Source organism: Eurypyga helias, unplaced genomic scaffold, assembly GCF_000690775.1.
Source record: "Eurypyga helias isolate BGI_N326 unplaced genomic scaffold, ASM69077v1 scaffold39688, whole genome shotgun sequence".
Lineage (NCBI taxonomy): Eukaryota > Metazoa > Chordata > Aves > Eurypygiformes > Eurypygidae > Eurypyga > Eurypyga helias.
Window position 1 is genome coordinate 4,325 of NW_010268309.1, and position 6,135 is coordinate 10,459.

At 40.8% G+C, this 6,135-nt stretch overlaps 1 protein-coding gene across 1 annotated transcript in view; it reads right to left on the minus strand.

The window, feature by feature from the left end:
* Nucleotides 1–6,135, minus strand: part of LOC104514144 (ectonucleotide pyrophosphatase/phosphodiesterase family member 2-like) — a gene marked incomplete at its 3' end in the record, with an annotated part of 24,250 nt that overhangs the window by 3,193 nt on the left and 14,922 nt on the right. The window lies entirely within an intron of this gene.

Consider the following 6,135-nt stretch of genomic DNA (forward strand, 5'->3'; position numbering starts at 1 on the left):
AGTGCCATGTGAAAACAGCATGAACACCTTTCTGAACCAGAAGAAATGCACGTAAGTGTAGATCACTCCTAGTTGCACACTCCTGGATAAGGGGAGAGCAGTCCAAAGGCACCCAGAGTGACTTCAAACAAGGAAAAACTTCATCCTCTCTGCTCCTAAGCATTTTGCCTCAGGAATGCAGCCATTTACATTGGCATTAACTGTTTGGATGAGGACAAGTGTTTGCTGCACTTGAAATAAGCTCAAGAGCTGAGACAATGACCTGTTGAAGCCAAAGACCAGCAAATCTAAAGGTCCATATCTGACCACAACATCTGAGAAGTGCGTCTGAGTGACTCCATCCTGACTTTGCCAGGCAGAGCCTGCTTCAACTCAAGGTTACAACAAAATACTGCTGGACCGCCTGCCTCCTCCTTTTTTAAGGAAACAAGATAAAAAAAAACATAAAAAGCAGCCTTTGGTTTATTTAAAGCCAACTAAGAAAATTCAACACAATTCAATAACATATCTAAAGCTGCAGAGACGTCTTTAAGCATGCGGAGAAGCAGCAGTCATCTAGGTGGAAGAATTTCTACCTGCATTGGACAACCTTTTATCAAATTTCCAGTGTGTTTTAGAGTTGTGACAGTTACTGACGAAGACTCTAGTGGTAGCAATCTCTACCAGAAGTGCCCTTGGTTAGCCAGACCCTTTACTGGCCAGGTAAAATTAGACAACAGACTGAAGCAGCTGATAGGAACACCTAAGTTTCCGAGCTATCCTCAGGTATAGGATAGTACCTCCAGCAGAAAAGCAGGGCAAATTGTTACTGCAGCCTAAGCATCAGTGAACATCTCTCACTACCTTCAAATTAAATTCACTGTCTTCCAAGGCAGACTAGAAGTCATGCCTCTTGCAGGCTAACATGAGTCTACACTGACAGTCAGTGTAGGATAGAAACAAAAAGCTAGCTGATGCTCTCTCAACCTTGGCCACCCAAACCAATTGAAATTATGAAGGCAATAAGGGTTATTGTACCATTTCCTCTCTGCTGGTTATAGTCACAGTCTTCAAGTTAATTAATCCTAGATGTTCCAGTACTGAGCATGTAAGTGCTATGCGTTATATACACCCTGAGGCTGGCCACATCTGTTCAGGTCACTTATCATAGAGTTTGCTGTGTTGGGCGTTGCAAGGTCAGAACCATTTGTGAGCTTATGTAATTTATTTGCATTATGTAAATACGTTAATTTTAACTGTTCATACGTTAGAATTTTGTAGTCAGCTGTTTAACTATGTCAGATGTGCACCCCTGGTTTGTGTATGGGACATGCCTTATTGTATTGCAAGCTACATAAAGGCCGTATTTCTGGACTATTTTTTTTTTTTAATAATATTTCTGTCCTCTCTGCTTAAGGAGAAAAAAAAAAAAAATCAAATATTAACCACTTTGTCTTCATACCATGTTACAGGAATTAAAGAATAACTTTTCCAATGGAGAAAGACCTGTTAAATTATGGACCCATAGATTCAACCCTAGTACTCTAGCAAATGTCCCAAGAAACAATATGCATGATTTTCATATACATCTAGAAACATATCCTGTAAGTTGAATTAGTGCCATTTTAATATCCTGTGTTGAATGACTACAATTTTTCTCCTTTATTTATGGATAAAAATAGACAGGCTAAGCAAGAGTGGAGGTGACAGTGCCATATGGCTCACAGAATTCTCAAGTTCTCACTTCTGATTGCTGGACACATTTACACACAGATACTACATAGAGGTATTCAAGATAGCTGTTGCATTGTCTTTGAAAACCTGCACAGAAAGTGGGGCACCTCTCTACTTTTAATCTTCCATGAATACATAAGAGCTCATAGCTTTGCAAAGGCTGCCCCGTATTTGTTACACTATGAACTATGAAAGGACTGGCAGCAGCGCATCTTGGTGCAAGGCTGATGGGAGGGGTGCCTTTGAAGTCTGGCCCTTGGGCCAAGCTGTGGAAACATGCTCGCACACTCCAACCAGGAAAGGAGATTCACGTCAGAAGCAGAGGAAGCATATGCATCCCCTGCGGTGGAGGGTTGGTGATGCACGAGTGGGAAATTTCTTCCACATCCAGGCAAAGGTGGGAAAGGGAAAAGCACAGCCTTTCCCAGGTAAAGAAATATCTATGAGATGGGTGCAAACATGCAGAATTAATACCAGAGTGATGCCAAGTTTACACTCCTGCACCACCTGCAATTTGTCCTGTCAACAAGGTAAAACATGGAGTAGTCCCTTCCACACTGCTTATTCTTTAAGAGTACACAAATGATCTCACATCTTTGACAACTAAGCATTGCCTCCTTGTTCAGACAGAAGATTGTGCCACAAGAAGCCTGTTAAATTAGACAGACTCAAAGAGTCCTCTTGCTTGTTCATGGCTCAGGCTAGACAAACATAAATAGTTATAAAAAGACAATTATAGATATGACTCCTTATGCTTCCCCCACCAATCAACAAAGTGATTGCAAGATGTGTTCAGGACAAAAAGGCAGATGACCTCTTTCTGCAGACCCTGGCTTCCTCAGCTGTAACTATCCTGCCAATATTCAGGCTGACTAGGCAAGAAAATGAAAACAAGATCTTTCTGTAACTGCTAGAAAAATCAAACCCAACAAAATTCCAATAAAGAGAAGAGGAAAATGGTTTTATCTCAGAGATTGATATCGAATGTGAAATTTAGATAAAATCAGGACTACCTGGTTAAGACGTGTAGTGATGATGCCTAGTGTCCACAGGCATACCTGGCAGACTGTAAATACAGCATCACAACATGTCACTTAGATAAGAACATTATGTTGCTTTTTAAGGATTATCCCAGTATCTCAAGTTGGCCCCTTTTTGAGGGTTTATTCTCTTTACAAGGTTAATAGGGAAAATAAGCTTCGTATGTTTAGGTGCCCTAAACAACCTTCAATATTTTTATAATTAAGATAGTTCTGAAGAGAGGCATCTTGGGAGCCAAACTCGGATCCAAGCTGGGTTACCTTATGAAGGAGCCCCTCTGCCCCCATTAACATTAAAACTGCCATTCAAGATGCCAGTTTTATACCTGTCATCTTCTGACCTTGTAGAGGCCAATGGATTATTTCCAAGGATCATAAAGATCACTAAAAAAAGTATGTACTGTCTGTAGTGTAAGCTTAAGCTCACTACATCAAATCAAGACATGGAAAACTACTGCTTAATAGAAGCCAAAGGCAGCTGGGGCCTAATTTAGTGCTTAAGGTTACGTGAAAGGAAAACAAAATCTCAGTGACATGAAAAATTAGCAGTAAACTTAGTTTCCCCCTTGGGAGCACAGGCCCTGATGCTCACCATTTCTGTGAGATGCTGTAGCAACACAAGGAGCGGTTTTGCAGCTGTTTCCTATCCAACACTTTTGTTTTGAAAACAAAGTGGTTTTAAGCTTATGTAATAAATCAAGGCTGTATATTAAGTCAGAAGACTTTGTTTCAGGAAGTCCCACAACCAACTACAGCACCTCGAAACATTTCCAAGTGACTTTCTTCCCCCTTCTCCTTTTCCTAATGCTCATAAAATTAATTTCTCAATTCCTGGTGTAGAAACATTCAGCTACTCATCTGGCAAATCCCACTGATGTCCATGGTAACCTGGCTGTTTCCCAGCAAGGTGTGAGTATTAGAACAAGTAATGAAAAAAACCAACCAAACAAACCAAAAAAAAAGACCACCAAAATGCCCAGATTTTAACAAAATCATGTACAACAGACCAGTTTTCAGGAGAAAGTATTTCAGAAATTATCAACATTAAGTGACATTCTCTTTTTGGCAGTTTTAGCCATAATACGAGATTGGGCATCCTGGACACTTTCTCTGCTTTCCTGGGCAGAAATATAGTAATACCCAATTCTATACAAAGTACCACTCTGAAGTTGCTCGAGTACTCCAGACTGAGACCAAGACCCAAGATCTAAAAAGAACCAGATGAATATGTGATATGACAGACAAGATTTCTATGATATGCAGGCCAGATTTCCCTTTTCCTCCCTTAATTCTGTCTTGTCTTTCAATATCCACCTGTTTTTGGCACTCTATGTCAATGTGATATTTAGAGAAAAGGTCTGTATCCAATCAATATATAGATGGAGATGATAAGCCAAAAAATTAAAATCTGCAATTCTTTTATCAAACATGAATTTTTTCCACATGCAGAGAGAGTATGATTTATATTCTATTTCTGCAAGAGACCTACCACCTCCTTACCCAAACACTATGGCCAGTCTATCGGTTTTGCCAAACTTAGAGGTTTCCCTTTTATAGTGTGAGGGTTGAACTACAGCCTTTCCTATGTATTTGTTTCCAGATCTCCAAAGACATTTTGAGTTTATTACATTATGTGTGTGTTTTTCCTTTTTAACACTTCAGATCAACTGGTTTATTTTATCATCCTTACTTGTGTATGCAACACTCCCTGGTCCTCTAAGGATTTCATCCAGCAAACGGTCATCCACTGTTGTGTAACTTTCCTGAACTCTTCTCAGCTGACATTTTTTTGTGACCCTTGTTTACAGTCCAGAAAACACTTTTATCCCCTGGAGCAGCATAGGTGTTTCTAATGGATGGTGTGGAAATTACCAATATTCTCCACTCACCACAGCAGGTGATGAAGTATTTATAGACTTATATAGTACTTTAAAAATACCATGGTTTAAAACAGTGACATTTGTACAGGCCCCAGTAGTTAGTTCCCCACTAACTCCTACCCAATTGCAATTAAGGTAAGATGCACAGATAAATTGGCAATGCCTAATTAAATTACAGCTGCTTAACAAGTTGTCATACAGCTGTTGAGCCACAATCTTGTCTATGAGCCAGATGCCTGACTGCAGCAGAAGTGACGTAGCTGCTGCTAACTCTGGTGTGGCTCTGGCTGTAGCTGAGATAGAAGAAGGGGTTACTTGCTGCCACCCTTTCACTGCTTCCATTTCTCAAGCTGCTTCTTTGCTCACATCTAGAAAGATAATAGCCAGGCACTTTCCTCATCCTCTCCTCTCCACACAACCCATGCGAAAAGCTAACCCAGGTCATAGCTGGGCAAGGGAGTGACAACACTCGCTGTTATGCTGACAAATTTTACAAGAGTACAAATACCTCATTCTGGCTCAGCTACAGCCAGACACATCTGCCTGTCACACATCTGCCTGCAGCTCTAAGTTGCCTTGTCTCACATTTGTTGCAGACTAAAACCACATGCAGACAAATAACACACACTCTTGCTAAGCCTAAAACCATAAAACCAAGTTACTCAGCTTGCTTTAGTCTCTTGGGATATTTGTGTCTTAAGAGATTTGGGGGATGACACTGATCCCTTTAGCAAACAGCAATGACAGACTGTGGTGTTCCCCAACCCCTTACGATGCCCCCCACCTCTACCACCCCACTGTTTTGTGGGGTGAACTTGTCAGGGAGCTTTTAAACTACAGCTCCCTAAGAAATCAGTGCAATGAAGTGTGCATGCACCTTGGCTGCTTACACATAAAACCTGTTAGTTTAATTTAAACCCACTTTTGTTGGCAAAGCAAGCCACCACAGCATGCACTGATAAAGTGCAGCAGAAGCAAGGGGACCTTCTTAGCTGGAGTAATGTTGAATACCTTGACGGCAGCCACTTCCTTGCCCAGAATAAGGATTCAGAGCTAGGGAAACCACCAAGTCCAGCACTAATTTAAGAGAAAGGGCTCAGTTCAGCCACTGCAGCTGTGCTCCAGGCAGAAATGAATTCACAGCTTCTACAGCCTCTGCAAGTCAGGTAACAGCGATTGCTTGTGGGCTTAACAAATAATAATTATGAAGTTGTGCCATGCTACCCTGACAGAACATTAATACTAAAACTGCCACAAGAACATTACTGGGACGAAAAGCTGAGAAACACATAATGAAAAGGAAACATTATGCCATGGTGACAAAAATATCGTAATTTGTAAAACTGCTGCCTAAAGCGAGGGTTTTTTTCCTAGCCACATCTAATTTATACTTATCAACGCAACCACCTTTCCATAATCAATGGCTTTATTATTCTGAAAAGCAAAAGCCAACTCAAAACGTTACATTAAAATTGATAGACACAGGGTCAGCTGGGGGGGGG